The 15,637-nt window shown below is 44.7% G+C and overlaps 1 long non-coding RNA gene across 1 annotated transcript; it reads right to left on the reverse strand.

Moving 5' to 3' along the window:
* Window positions 1-4,297: 4,297 nt before the first annotated feature.
* LOC309871175 lies at window positions 4,298-5,358 on the reverse strand. Its single transcript, XR_014315072.1, has 2 exons — window positions 5,198-5,358; window positions 4,298-4,638 (listed from the first exon to the last, which is right to left on the reverse strand). It is a non-coding gene; the product is annotated as an uncharacterized lncRNA (long non-coding RNA).
* Between the last annotated feature and the right edge of the window lie 10,279 nt (window positions 5,359-15,637).

A 15,637-nucleotide genomic window follows, 5' to 3' on the forward strand; every position in this document is an offset into this window, starting at 1 on the left:
TGCCTACTTGTGATCTCTCTTTGTCAAATAAATAAATAAAATCTTTAAAAAAAAAAAAAAAGAAGTCTAAGGGTTTTATTCAATCCTTCTGTTTGGAGTCACACCCTGAACTGTGTGACCCTGAACAAATCATGTAGGGACCTCAGTTTCCTCTTTGGACCCCTGAGGGCCTTTGAGACACATCTGGTCTCTAGGGTGCTCCCAGCCTTGGCATTTTGTGATCCATTCACCATTTACAAGGTGGAGCTCTCTGCCTAGTGACTAAGACAGACAGGAAGATACCAGAGGTCAAAGACGGGGAAGTAGCAGAGGGACGGAGTGGTAGGGAGACTGCACACAAAAGGTGGAACTTGAGAACTAGAGGTGGCTGGAGGAGAGGCAAGCAGGGCCTCCTCAAGTGGTCCAACCTGAAGATATATATTGGGGTCCAATAAGTAGAACAGAGGGTTCTAGAGGATAATGACATTGGGTCAGACTGTGGGGAGTCTGAGGCTATTCTCCATGTCGGTGCATCTCATGATGAAGAGCACCTGGGGAGCTTAAAAAAATGTCAGACCTTATACATCAGAATGTCCGAGAAGAGAGCCCAGAAATGTGTAGTCCTTTAAACTTGCCCCATGATTCCAACAAACTGGAAAACGTTCCTTAGACAATGAACCATGGATGGTTTATAATGAGAAATCATGATAAAAGTGGGAATTTTAGAAAGATGAATTTGACAGCAACATGCGAGGAGGACCAAGTTTGAGGGACAGGAGACCACGATGCACATGAAGCAATTTCACTACTCCAGGCAGGGGGACATGTGGGCCTACAGGACAGAAGTGGTGAAGAAGAGACAAGGAAGGGACCACCAGGCCAACCCATCTGTTGTGGTTTGAATTGTGCCCCACCCCCAAATTCATATATTGAAGTCCTAACCCCTGGTGCCTCAAAAGGTGACCTTATTTGGAAATAGGGTCATTGCAGAGATAATCAGTTAAGTTGGGATGAGATTATTAAGGTAGGTCCTGATCTAATATGACCAGTGTCCTTATAAAAAGAGGAAATGTGGGCTCTGGCATGGACACACATAAGGAAGAAAAAGACAGCCACCTACAATCCAAGGAAAGAGGCCTGGAATAGACCCTTCCCTCACAGTCCTCAAAAGAAACCAACACTGCCGACACCTTGATCTTGGACTTCTGGCCTCTAGAACTGTGAGAAAATAAATTTCTGTTATTAAAGCCACCCAAGTGTGGTACTTTGTTATGGCAGTCCTAACAAATTAATACACCATGTTTTTAGAAACACTCTCCTGGTTTGGAGTTACCTTTTTTTTTCACTTCTTCATGATGAATGGTTCCCCAAAGCCACCCTCCTGAGAGTCCTGGAAGTAGTGGTTGCAGAGTAAGGCAATGGATCTAACACCACATGATGCTCTCTAACTGAGGAGGGCGTGTGAGTTGCTTTTCTGGGTCATTGCTCAGTTTGTTCCCAGAACTCACCTGAGAAATCAAAGGACCAAATCTTTTAACTGGAAATCGCTGGACAGAAATGCCCATTCTCCTCATGTGAGTAAGTAATCAATGCCAAGAATCTCAGACTGTGAGTAAAACCACAGAGGAGGAGGGAGACTCATCTCTGTGGAACCATGAGCATCCCACTAGTGGCTCATCCAGAGAGAACAGAGCTGCAGGAGGTGGAGGAACCTCCAAACAAGGTAAACCCTGGCTCTGTCATTTTATGACCTGGCCTTTGCCAAAACAACTATCCCCCTTGGCTAAACAAAGAATATCCAAGAACTCTACATATCAAGGTCGAAGGCGTGATGATTGATGTAATCCCGTGGGACCAGGGACAAGCAAGTCTACCACAGAGCTCTTGGCCTCCAGCCATTCAGTGCTGCCTTTGCTAACATCCTTGGCCCCCTTGGCCCTTTTACCTGCCAATGCTCCCAACACCAACCCTCACACCAGGTGACCTGCCATCTGCTCACCCCAGGACTGCCAAGTTTTGCTGGAGAAAGTATCACAACTGTACCACAGGGCCTGCTAAGCATTTCCACTCCCCTACTTCATCGGGGCCCTCCCTGCTCCCATGGTTATCCATCTGGAATTGGCTTACTGTTGTTTCTCTCCAGCCCATGCAAAAATTTTCTAGGATCAACAGGTCTTCCATTTCGTCCCCATGTCTCTCACTTTCACCAGAGAACGTCATTTCCATTTTCCTGTTGGGCAAAAAGTCTGCCTCAACTGTTTCTCTTTGCCTGGGAATTTCTCTCTGGCTACATCCATCCTCTCCTGGATTCCTCCTGTTTCAGAGAAAGAGGTGAGGTTTTTATTTCCTTGTCCATTTAAACCTATCTCTGTTCTGGCTCCTACCCCTCATTATAACATCAATTAATTAATTTATTTATTTAAAAGACTTATTATAGAAAATTTTAAATACATACAAGAGATTTTACTTTTATATCTTCAAATTCCACTGGCTTTCCTGCCAGAAAGCTCAGGTCTCCTCCAGTCTTTCCTTTTTTTCTTTAAGTAATTCCATGCCCAGTGTAAAGCCAGTTCAGAGCTTGAACTCAAAACCCCAAGATCAAGACCTGAACTGAAATCAAGAGTTGGACACTCAACTGACTGAGCCATCCAGGCACCCCTCTCCTCCTCCAAAATATTTAAAAGCTATTGTAATCTTGCTACTCCCTTGAGCTACTTCCTAACTTCACATTTTTTAATGGCCAGATGTTGCAACATGTTCTTTCTTGTCTCCCTTTATTTCTTAATTCCCTAGAAGCTAGCTTCAATCTCTGTAATTCTACTGAAATTCCTCTTTCAAATTTTTAGCTGTTCCTTTGAAGTAAATTCAGACTTACAGAAAAGTTACAAATATTGTGAAAAGAGTCCTATATACCCTTTACTTAGCCACCCCAAATAGTAATATCCTATAGAACCATAGTACATTTATCAAAAGCAAAATATTAATGTTTCTACAGACTTTATTAGAATATCACCATTGTTCCATCAATGCCTAATTTCTTTCTTTCTTTCTTTCTTTCTTTCTTTCTTTCTTTCTTCCTTTAAGGTGTAGTTTGAGAGAGAAAGCATGAGCACAGGGAGGAGCAGGGAGAGGGACAAGCAGACTCCACAATGAACATGGAGCCTGACTCAGGGCTCGATGCCACGACCTGAGCTGAAACCAAGAGTCAAATGTCTAACTGACTGAGCCCCATCAATGCCTAATTTCTGAATCTATTCTTTTAAGAAAGATTTTTACTAAAGCTATCTTAATTTTTTTCTTAAACTTCTTAAGTTCTGAATATAAAAATAAGGAGTGATGAGTAGAAAACTTGGAAAATATGAAAAGATATAAAGAAGAAAATAAAAGCCACCCAGACACAAAATTATTTACCTACATAAAAGAGACATAAGAACATGTTAAATGACACCACCATGGAAAACCATCAGCAAAATCCACCCAGCGGATTTCATCAGGGAAAAAAAAAAAAAAAAACAAGGAACAAAGAATTGCAACATGAGGGCTTTGGATCCCAATTTAAATAAACTTTTAAAATATTATAAGACAATTGAGAAACTGTGAACTCTGAATATTTGGTAACCTATGAAATTATTGGTAGTTTCTAAGTGTGACATAGGTACTATGTTTATATTCAAAGAACATTTATTTTAGACTTAGCTACTGGAATATTTATAGATGATATGGAGAGGGATAATCATGTGAGGTATGTGGTGAAACAGACTAGTCATGTACTAGTAACTGGTAAAGCTGAGGGATGGGTGAATTAGGTGCATCAAACTATTTTCTCTATTTTTATGGATGTTTGAAAATTTTCCATCATGAAATGCTTTTTTAAGCTTTTTTAGAAAGATTTATGTATTTTTTAAAAAGATTTTATTTATTTATTTGACAGACAGAGATCACAAGTAGGCAGAGAGTCAGGCAGAGAAGGGGAAGCAGGCTCGCCGCTGAGCAGAGAGCTCCGTGTGGGGCTCGATCCCAGGACCCTGGCTGGGATCATGACCTGAACTGAAGGCAGAGGCTTTAACCCACTGAGGCACCCAGGTGCCCCTATGTATTGTTTTTAGAGAGAGAGTACAAGCAGGAGAAGAGACAGAGGGAGACACAAAAGGAGAGAGAATCTCAAGCAGACTCCCCACTGAGCATGGAGCCCAACATGGGTCTTGATCCCATGACCCGAGCTAAACCCACTTAACCAACTGAGATATGCAGGGGCCTGAAAATGCCTTTAAAAAAAAAAAAAAAAAAAAAAAGGACTCATCTATGCAACAACCAAAAAGTCATTAAAAATAAATTTATATTTTTGTCTCAAATTTTCCAATAAAGCACATAAGGAATCACATTCTTTGAAACATGGCAAACATCAGCAGACCTTTATATCTTCTATAGCTCTCACCAACGAAAGCCATGTCTTCCCTCCTACTGACAAGCTCTCTGCCCTTCCTTGGCTCTTCTGTCTTCTTCACCACCTGTCGCTCTTGCTTCCTCCTGCCCTCTTCCTCATCTTCCCTGATCCTTCATGCACATTGTTCTCAGCCCTTTCTATTAGCAAGCAATGAAGGCTTTTGAAGTTCTCAGTGCCGCCTTTAACTCTGCTCAGCTCAACAAAAGCAGGAGCACCTGGCAGGAAGCACAGGAAAACACCCCAGTATATGTTAACATTCTGTTCATTGCCAAATCCTTACATATTCTTAGAAAGCCTGGTTTTTAATGTCTGCGGAATATTGCTCCATTTACACATGCCATAATATGTGTATCTCATCCTCTAGCATTAGATCTATTGACCCCCCCACCACCAGTTGCCAAAACAATTCAGTCCTCTTCCTCTGTGACTTTCCATAGTACTTGATGCTTCTGACCGTTCTTCTGCCTTGAAAAGTCCTTGCATTGGCTTTTGTGATGTCCTCTCAGTCTCCCTCCTCATGGACCAGTCCCTCTTTTGCCTTCTGTAACTTGTCTTTCTCCGGTTCTTCCCCAAAATCCTATCTAGGACCCCCTGGGCTCTCTCTCCTCTTCTCTTTCCTCTGTCCCCCTGGTTCAGTTCTCTCTCTCTTGGCTTCACTCTGAAGGATTCCCAATCCATACCCTCAGCTGTAACCTCACCAGACCAGCATCTCCCCCACCTGTTACACGCAACCACCAAAATACAGTCCACTGTAGTTCCACCAACGCTACTGACCACGCAAAGGGAGCCATCTTGAACCAGCTCTGCCTGCTTCCTGGCACCCGGCCATGTTGCTGCCATTTCCTTGGGGCTCAGCTTGATGCCTTGGAGTCACTGTCCACTCCTTCCTTCACCCTCCACTTCACCAGGTCACCAAGCCCTGCAGAATCTACTTCTAAAATGTCTCCACAACAATTGCTAATATTCCATTCGAACTGCTCAGTTCAGTATTTGAGTTTTCATCCCCCACTTGCTTTCACTTCCTCCTGTTCTTTCCTTCTCTGTTCGTTCCCTCCAATCCATCTTACCTCCAACCCCCATATTAATCTTCCTAAAGGCTGACTTTCATTGGGTGGCTTCCCTGTTCAATAATCATCAGCAACCCTCCATTACTTACCAAACTGAGTCCTAACATTCAAGGCACAATTTAAAGTCATCTGCCAAACAACCTTCCCAATCTTCTCACTTCCTTCCACACTACGCATGAGATGGAATTGTGTGACTCTGGAGTCAGACCCCAACTTGGTAGTGCTAAGACCTTGGGTAAATTACCTGAGCCTCTGCTTCCCCATCCACAAAATGGGAGTATCAACAGCACATACCTCATGTGTTATTGGGAGGATGGGATAAAGTACATAAAGCATGATACCATGCATACAGTAGGCTCTTAATAAATGTCAGATATTATTACTTTTATTACATTACTGCAATCAAAATGAGTTGCTTGGTTTCCCAAGTTTTAGTACTTATTTCACATCCCTGTAATTTTGCTTATACCATTCCCTCTGCCTCCATCTTCACCTTCTGAAATCTTTCCTATACCCAGAGGCCCTGCTCAGATGCCATTTTCCTGAAGTTTCCTTGACAACCAGCCATACAAGCTCTCTTGTTGCCCCTCTGAACTTTAAGGCTCTTTGCGTCCAACACTCTGAGGCATTTACGCTGTGAGCCATGTGATGAGCTGTGTGGTGAGCTGTGTGAATGCATTCCCTCCCTACAAATTAGAGTGGGACTTTGTCTACTTCATATTTAATATACTTGACACAGCCCAGCACGTCGTCTTGGCACAGAGCTGAAACTCGGGGAAATGTTCATCAAAAGATGAAGAGGTGGAACTATCCTGTTTCTCAACAATAAACTTTCATCTCGATACCTGTCTATTAAACAAAAATTTATTAAGCATCATATTAATCTTATTAATACATCTTATTAAACCTAGGATTAATGAATATGGTCCCTGCCCTCTTGATACGCACAGCCTAGTTCAGAAGATTATACTTTCAGAAAGAAAACTGAGAACAAGTCAGGGCAATATTTAACAATGTGTTTAATCAACTATAATCAAATTTCATAATGTATAATCTAGACAGTTTCCTGGGTGGTCAAGCTAGGGCAGAGTCTGGAGAATTTAGGTGAGGAGGGGAAGGGAAGAGGCAGAAATCGTCACTGGAAGGTTGAGCTCACTGAAAGGCAGATGAATTTAGCTAGGGAAAGTAGAGGGAGGAGTACTTTTACAGGAGAATAATTACACCTGCTTTCAAAGGGGGGGGAGAGGGAAGGGCACCGATAAATGAAAAGGAGTGTGCCACCTACTAAGTTAATGATTCTTTGTGCTGGAGTACCAGGAGATAACAATGGATGCCAGCGACAATGTTCACATGTGCCAATTACCATAATTACAAACACCGAAGATTAACATTTACCTGTCAGAAGTCCATGGGAGGAAGGGGTGTCTCCCACACCTGTAGCTGAATAAAAGCAACTGCAATTCCTAGAGAATCAGCTTTGATTAAAGATATTCTGGGTTTCATGCTTTCTCTATTTTGAGATTCTAAATTGCCCTTCAGATTAATATGGTCACACCTCCTTGCTTCACCTACGAGGAGGTTTGCCAGAAAGCTAGACTTCCCTTTCAGCCACATATGTTTGGCCTTGCCTAAGTTGTGAGATGTCATTTAAGGAATTTTAGAAAGAACCTTCTGCCCCCAGGGATCTCCCCATCGTGCCTGAAAGAATGTCATGATTTGTGACGCGGTCCGGTCCAGTTCTCTCCTCACAAAGGTAAGTACTGCTGTCGAAGGCCACAATCAGTCTGGAATCTTTTGGTTTGCCTGTGAGGAGTTATTTGTTTGAGGGAAGGAGAAAAGGCATAGAAAGAGGTGGTGACCAGGTCCTTGCATAGCGGAAGTGGGACAAAATAAGCACCACCCTGTCTGGTCTAAAGGGAAAAGCCTCCTGTCCCCAGACTGCACAGACAGACCCAGTTCCACTGGCCAGTGCCGGGGCCCGCACAAAGCGAGAAGCCAGCACCCGGGAGCCCACAGCAGCTCAGCCCTTGGCCATGCGCAGAGACAGGACTCGTCTGTGCCCTGGAGGGACAAGCACGTGGGAGGGCAGCAGACCGCCAGCTTATCCTCTATGGCAGCGGATGGAGCAATAAAAGGTCCATGGGGAGTTAGAGAGGAGAAGGGAGTTGGGGGAAATTGGAAAGGGAGGTGAACCATGAGAGAGTATGGACTCTGAAAAACAATCTGAGGGTTTTGAAGGGGCGGGGGGTGTGAGGTCAGGGTACCAGGTGATGGGTATTATAGAGGGCACGGATTGCATGGAGCACTGGGTGAGGTGCAAAAATAATGAATACTGGGGACGCCTGGGTGGCTCAGTTGGTTAAGCAGCTGCCTTCGGCTCAGGTCATGATCCCAGCGTCCTGGGATCGAGTCCCACATCGGGCTCCTTGCTCCGCAGGGAGCCTGCTTCTCCCTCTGACTCTTCCTTCCACTCTGTCTGCCTGTGCTCGCTCTCACTCACTCTCTCTCTGACAAATAAATAAAATTTAAAAAAAAATAATGAATACTGTTATGCTGAAAATAAATTTAAAAAATAATGGAAAAAAAGAGAAAAAAAAAAAGGTCCTGTGAAGGGTTAAGGTCCAGCCCCAGTGCCACAGTATGGCCGCCAACAGACTGACAACCTCGGAGGGGTGAGGGGGGGATACTCCCCCGACCCCTGCACCACCAGGTCCCCGCAAAACCTTTGGCGCTGCTGGGCAGAGGGTGCTGCCCCTGCCCTCCTCGCCTGCCCGGCAAAGCAGCTCCCCTGGGCCCGCGAGGCCTGAGCATGGGGAGTTTCAAGTTCAGCTAGACTGCAGGGGTTGAAAGGAATGACGTGTTTTATCCGAAGTCGGAGTTTATGGGATCCTGTTTCTGTATCTAACCCCATTCTCTTCTGTCTCTAAGTGACTCTCTCTGGGCCTCGCAGCGGGATGGCCCTCGTGCTGCCACCTGCAGGTGAAAGGGGGGATTGAGCGAACTGTAGTTGGCAGGCAGGAGTCTTAAGGAGCCCAGAACCTGGCAGAGACCTGATCCAGCCTCCACATATCGTCCAGAGGTTACCCTGGTTTGTTTTTTCCATTTTACAGATTTGGGAGGATAATGATGATACATATATGCACAAATGTAATTCAGCGTAGATGTTTATAGGATTGCTGTGCATTTTAAAGGAGACCATGCACTTGAGCCCCGCAGTATAGCACGCTGGGAAAGAGGACCTGGAGGTGCGTTCAGGCTTTGCCACTTGCCAGGTCAGGGAATATGGGATGAGTTACTTCACTTCTCTGTGCCTTGGGTTTCTTATCTATAAAATGATAGTGAAGAGTATCTATTGCATCGGTTATTTATGAGAATTAAATGAAATACTTCTACTACACTTCGACACAGTAAGTGCTCAAATGTTAGTCTTTTACAGTTGAACTTGTTTTTGTTATTTTCAGCATTCTGTTGCCTGGAAAATTCTGGTTTTTAGATTCCCAAATAAACAATGCCATCTGTTTGTTCATCATTTTGCAGTTGTCTTGAGTATACTTGTATATAATCCTTCCATTGCCCTGGGAGTTAGATGTCCTCATCCCATTTTGCAGATGAAGAAACTAAGGCTCAGAGAATTTTAGTGACTTGCCCGATGTCACACAGCACGTGGAACCAGGACATACCCAGCTTTCCTCTCCCCAAGACCGGGGTTCTTTTTACTATATCACAGTTGTCATAACTCCTCTAAATGGGAAGAGTATGCATTTGATTTTACAACCCTTTGCCAGTATCTATGCTATGCAGGAAATTTTTCAAGCTATAGCAACTTCCTAAAACCAGGCCTCAGCTTTCAGGTAAACTAAAAAAAATGCAGTCAAGGCCTTTTCTTGGTAATAAACCTTTTTTCTGTGACTTATCGGTGAACTGGTCTGTTAGGTGCTGCTTTGGGAAGGGAGGATGGAGGGGTGCAGCAGCTTGGGCCTTTGGGGGAGCAGTGTCTTCACCACAATGTGTTAAGCGCCCCCCCCCCGCCTTTGAACTCCTGGGCAGTCATGAAATGATTTATTCCCTCCTCTTTCTTCCCTGACAGACTGTGAGCTCTGTCAAGTGGAAGATGGGGCTAACCTATCAGTTCCCTACTTGTAGAAAAGAAATGCAGAGGAGAAGCTTTTCACTGAAGAGAGTCAGGAAATGAAGACATCTTAGACATTTGATGACAGATTCATCTCAATCTATAGAGAAAGAGATTAGGGATAGTTTTGATCATTTTTGGCCAAACAGCTTTGATGATCTTCCTCTCCTGACTAGTAGCAACAACAACAATAACTAATATTGATCCAGTGACAACCATGAGTAGATGTGATGCACATGAGTTCATTGAGTAACCCTGTGTGCTAAGTACTCTCGTTATCCTCATTTTACCAATAAAGAAGCAGGCTGAAGGAGAGCTTGGGCTTCCCAGCACAATACAACTAGTAAGTAAAGTAGCAGAAGTGGGACTTGAACCCAGGTCTGTTTGACACGGTTTGACACTGACTCTAACATCTGCCCAGCCTGCCTCCCAGAACCGGCAAGATAGCTACTGAGGGTCTTGCTCAGAAACCTGCCTGATGGGAACAATGGATGGGGTGAGTGTGTGCATGCTTTCTACCCTAACCACCTTGATTCCTTCCCTTTGATTTATTTTCCACCTCAAGCAGCAGGACTTTATATCCGAGTCATCTTCTTTGGCTCCTTCCCCACCTGAGACTGGCATCCCTGATCCTGACTCAGGCCCAGAGTGCTCTCTCCCCTAATTCCTGGCACCAGGGCAAGGGAGAATATCCAGTGTCAGAGATCAGCAAAGCCCTCCATGTGACAGACGGGCACTTGCCTTCCCAGCTCCGTACACATGCCTCCAGCAAGTAGTTCCGATTACGGTCAGCCGGGCTGAGACCTCGTCTCTCCCTCAACAAGTCCCAGACGCCCAATTCATGCAGAGCAGGTGCTCCTCTCATGCTCCTGGCCCCAAAAGGCCAAACATTTCCACTTGGTCTACATAGTCCCGAAGCCTATCCATTCTCTTCCCTTGTCCCTGTGTGTCCTGACCCATCAAGCCTTTGGGACTGCATCATTTTATCACTGATGGCCCAGCCAATTTGTTTTCTAGAATCAAATTTCCAAATACTCAAAACTCCAGCAATTTCAGCAATAACTGTGCAGATGATCCCAGACCATTCATGACTTTTGTTTCTAAGATTTTTTTTTTTTAAGTTTCAAAGGTGGTTAAGAATTCCAAACTCATTTGCCTGTCATGTCTGGTTCTAAATAATCACTAGGTATTGTGGTGGACCCTAGAAACCACCGCTTACACACCTGCACTTGCAGTCAAGGCCGAGTATCTCTGTGCCAACGAGGAAAGGCAACTACAAGTAGAGAAGGACAGAGGGGAAGTGGAGATTTAGGAAAAAGGTTCTAAGTAACCTCCCAGGCCACAGAACAAGAGCTCCTCATCTCCCAGGTACAGAGGAAGCACCAAAGAAGCCTGTTAAAATGCAGATTCCGAGTTCTGATTCCTTGGGTCTGAAGTGGAGCCCAGGACTTTCAAGGTCCGCAGAATCTCTTCCAATGCAGGAAGTCTGTGGATGACACTCTGAAGAAGGCCACCTGAGAGACCAGGAACACCCAGGAGTGGGAGACGAAGCCCACCAGGGAGGAGCCCAAGGATGAGAAGAGAGAGGAGCGTTCCCCAAGGCAAGCGTTCAGAAGCGAGGACCAACAAGGAGGAGGGGATGGATGAGAAAGAGGTTCAGAGACACCCCCCGCCACATCCCACATCCTGGAGGATCCTAAATGTTAAGCTCTTTATACAACTCAGAAATCTCACATTTTTTTTTAAAGATTTTATTTATTTATTTGACAGAGATCAAAAGCAGACAGAGAGGCAGGCAGAGAGAGAGAGAGAGAGGGAAGCAGGCTTCCTGTGGAGCAGGAAGCCCGATGCGGGGCTCGATCCCAGGACCCTGAGATCATGACCCGAGCCAAAGGCAGCAGCCTAAACCACTGAGCCACCCAGGTGCCCCCAGAAATCTCACATTACCAGGGACCAGTCAGGCAACGTCTCAAATATGAGCAGTATGGGAAATGCAAAAGCTGTTTGTCCCCTTTTAATTCTTCTTCTTAGAATTATTTTTACTCTCTTAACCAAAATCTATCTCCCTTTATTTTTCTATCTTATCCCCGGAGAAAAAGAAAACTTAGGAAACTAATTTATTATATGACTGATTTATATCCCTCATCTTCCTAGAGATTTTTTTTAACTTATATTCAATCCAGAATCTAATCCAGGATCATGAATTGCATTGATTTTTCTCAAAGATGTATTTTAAAATATAACTGGGGTGAATCCCTAGCTGGTCAAATGCCAGAGAAGAGAGAGAGGGAGATGACAGCCTGGCCTGGGGTTCCGCCCCCATCGTCCATCCCCATCCCTAATTGTTTAGGTTTTTCCTCAGCCTCGCCCTCTGCCCTCTGCTCCTCTCCTTTTCTTCCTCTCTGATACTTCCAGTGTCCTGGAGGACTCCAGGTGGCCGAGAAGATGAAGCGGCACCCCAGGGACCCTGCCTGGCCACTGCCTCTGGGAGCCTCTTCCTAGTCCTACAGACAGGCTGTCCTCCTCCTCACCGGGCTCTTCAATGAGCATGAAGCGGAAGCACTCGGCGGTGCTCAACAGGGCACAGAGACTAATCAAAAAGAAGAGATTTCAAATAAGTAGACAAACCCAGGAGTGAAAATCAATGAGATAAAAACTCTCCTGCGGGAAAATAAATGAGGTGCAAAGGAATCAAGCTGGAAACACGAGTCAGCAAACCACTTCCCGACAATCCCAGTCCAGGCTTGCTGGTGCTGGGAGCGTCTCCGAGGCAACTCCAGGACTCCTCATCCGTTCCCACCTGCCCCTCCTTGCCATCGCACCCACATGCTACTGCCTTCTGGAGAAGCCCAAGTCCCACCTGCTGATCCTGGAATCTGACCTCGAGTCCACATCAGATCTCGCTCCCTGGCTGTGGTGGCCAGGAGCTGCATCTCTGCGTCTCCACGGCCTTCTGTCATGCCATTCTGATGCCGCCGGTCAGGGACTGCCTGGGCCAGAAGACTTTGGGTATGTGGGTGCTCAGCTCCTCCTCCCAGACTGCAGGCTCCTGTACTGTCACCAAAAAACTTTAAATCTATTTGAATAATGATAAATGCTTTGGAGTCAGATCTGGCTTGAAATTCCCAGGGATGTATGACCTTGACCCAGTTCCTAATCTTCTGTGAGTCTCAGTGTCCTTATTTGTAAACTGGGACCATAAGATCTCATGCAATTATGGTGAAAGTTAAATGGATTAAGTTATGCAAAGAACTCAATCCAGTGTCTGGCACATTAGAAACCTTCAACAAATATATGTTCTCTTCCCCTTCTTATTTTTGAATCTCCAAAGCCTAAAATATGTTGCCGGCAATTTTATGCAAATTATAATGGCTTATAATTACATGACTAATTCACAGTCATCATAGGACAATCAGAAAATATGGAGAAGTAAAAAGAAGATAGAAAATCTTATGTAAATTTCAAATCCAAAGATACTAGAGTATAAATTGGTATACATCTTTCAAAGCTTTAAAAATACATAAATATTCATTATAACACACTGTACACAGTGCTTTTTTTTTTAAGATTTTATTTATTTATTTATTTTGAGAGAGAGAGAGCACACATGCATGCAAGTGGGGTAGGGGGAGGAGAGGCAGAGGGAGAGGAAGGGGCCATTCTTACACTCTTCGTCTACACAACAACAGCACGTTCTGTAATAATTATTTAGCTGCCAGTAAAGATAAGTTTTCGACTTGTTATTTCATTTTAAAATGACTAAGAACTTTCTCAGAAAAGGGGTAGGAAGGAAACTCCAGCAGACTCGGAGCTGAGCATGGAGCCAGGCGTAGAGCTCCATCTCCCAACCCGCCGAGATCATGACCCAAACCCAAATCAAGAGCCAGACGCTCAACTGACCAAGCCACCCAGTTGTCCCGACACAGTGATTTATAATCTGGTTTGCTATATGAAAATATATAACAAACATCTTTTGCTGTCCACAGAGCGATTTATGTAACATTAGCCATTACGGCTGCAGAGTGATCTCATATGGGGATGTCTCCCCACTTACTCAGCCAATCCCCTACTATTGAGCATGTAGGTCACTGGCAATTGTTTCATGGACTCTAAGCAATCGTTCTGATGAACAAGTTGTAAATATTTACTGTCATTCTTTTTTTTAAGCTTTTATTTATTTATTTGACAGAGAGAGATGACAAGTAGGCAGAGAGGCAGGCAGAGAGACAGGGGAAGCAGGCTCCCCGCTGACAGGGAGCCTGATGTAGGGCTCATTCCCAGGACCCTGAGATCATGACCTGAGCTGAAGGCAGACACTTAACAACTCAGCCTCCCAGGTGCCCCTTCACTGTCACTCTTAATTAAGTTCCTGTGAGTAGAATTGCTAAATTGAAGAGTGTGTGAAAATGTTAGTGTATGAACACTTTTGATACACTTTGTTGAACTGATCTCCACAAAGGTTATATAAATTTATGTTCCTTATCTACTCAAAGTATGTAGTCATTCTTTTCTTGTCTTTGCCACAGAGAAAATGACATCTAATTGTTATCTGAATTTCCTCTGAAAAAATACCACTTGTGTTTTGTAACTGTTGAACTGAATGAATGTACTTCTTTCATGCTGACCCTCAAATCACATCCATGGGGGCGCCTGGGTGGCTCAGTCGGTTAGGCATCTGCCTTTGGCTCAGGTCATGATCCCAGGGGCCTGGCATTGAACCCTGCCTCAGGCTCCCTGCTCAGCCGCTAGCCTGCTTCTCCCTCTCCCTCTTTTGATCCCCCTGCTCGTGTGCGCGCTCTCTCTCTCTCTGTGTCAAATAAATAAATAATCTTTAAAAAAATAAAAATGCAATTTAAAAAATCACACCCAAGTACACATTTGCAAGCTTTGCTCATCTAGAATAAGTGGCCCCAAACAGAAAGTGATCATAATTTGGATGAAGCTCACTGAAAGACAAAGAGGCTAGGGAACAAGGACATCTGCGATGTTACGAGGTAGCGAAGAGAAGTGGGGTGAAACAGACACAGACGGCTGGGGAGAGACCAAGACAAAGCCTCTGGCTGCTGTAATCAGGGAGCGATCCCTCCCTGTTGGATTTCAAGGAAGACAGGAATGAAGCTCAGGATGGTGGGGCTGGACCCGGAGAAGGGGAAACGATGGGAAGAGACAAACCCAGGGACCGTTCTGGAGGCAACAGAGGCCTGCTAATTGGGAGCATTGTTGGAGATGTCTGGTTACATTTCAAGGCAATACAGTTTTCACTCTTCTGTCCGCTTGTTGTACATTAGTCCCTTAATAATCATTCTTCTTCATTCCCAGTTGGCTAAATAGTAGTAATAACTAATTGTGGATATGTAATAGCTAATGTGGAAAGTATTAAACACGTTCCATATGCCAGGTGCTGTGTTCCATTAGCATTTTCTCATTTAACCCCTACAATGACCTCAGGAAGTGTGCACTATCATTATACCCATTTTTCAGATGAGGACACAGGCTCAGAGAGATGTAGTGTCTTGTTCAAGGCCACAGAACTAGTAATGGAGGGAGCCAGGAAGAGAACCCAAGCCCATGTTTCTTCAAAGCCTAAGTTTTGTGGCTTTTGTTTGCTTATTTGTTTTTTTTTTTTAAGGTATTTTTATTTGACACAGAGAGGAAGTACACACAAGCAGGGGGAACAGCAGGCAGAGGGAGAAGCAGGCTCCCCCTGAGCAAGGAGCCCAACGCGGGGCTCAGTCCCAGGACCCTCGGATCATGACCCGAACGGAAGGCAGACACTTAACAGATTGAGCCACCCACACGCCCCTTATCTGGGCTTTTTAACCACAACATTTTTCAAGGGCCACTGTTGTTACCAAGCACATGAGTTGTACTAGATTCTAGTTCAAGTTGAAGGCCAAACAACCATGAGAAAATAAAGGTCAGCAATTCCACATGGAGAATAAGAAGACAGAGATCAAGAAGGCTCCCTTCCTCCATCCTCCATCGAAAGCCCCATTACCTAAGCCTTTGTTCTTTCCC

Source organism: Mustela nivalis (genome assembly GCF_964662115.1).
Source record: "Mustela nivalis genome assembly, chromosome: 8".
Taxonomy (NCBI): Eukaryota; Metazoa; Chordata; class Mammalia; order Carnivora; family Mustelidae; genus Mustela; species Mustela nivalis.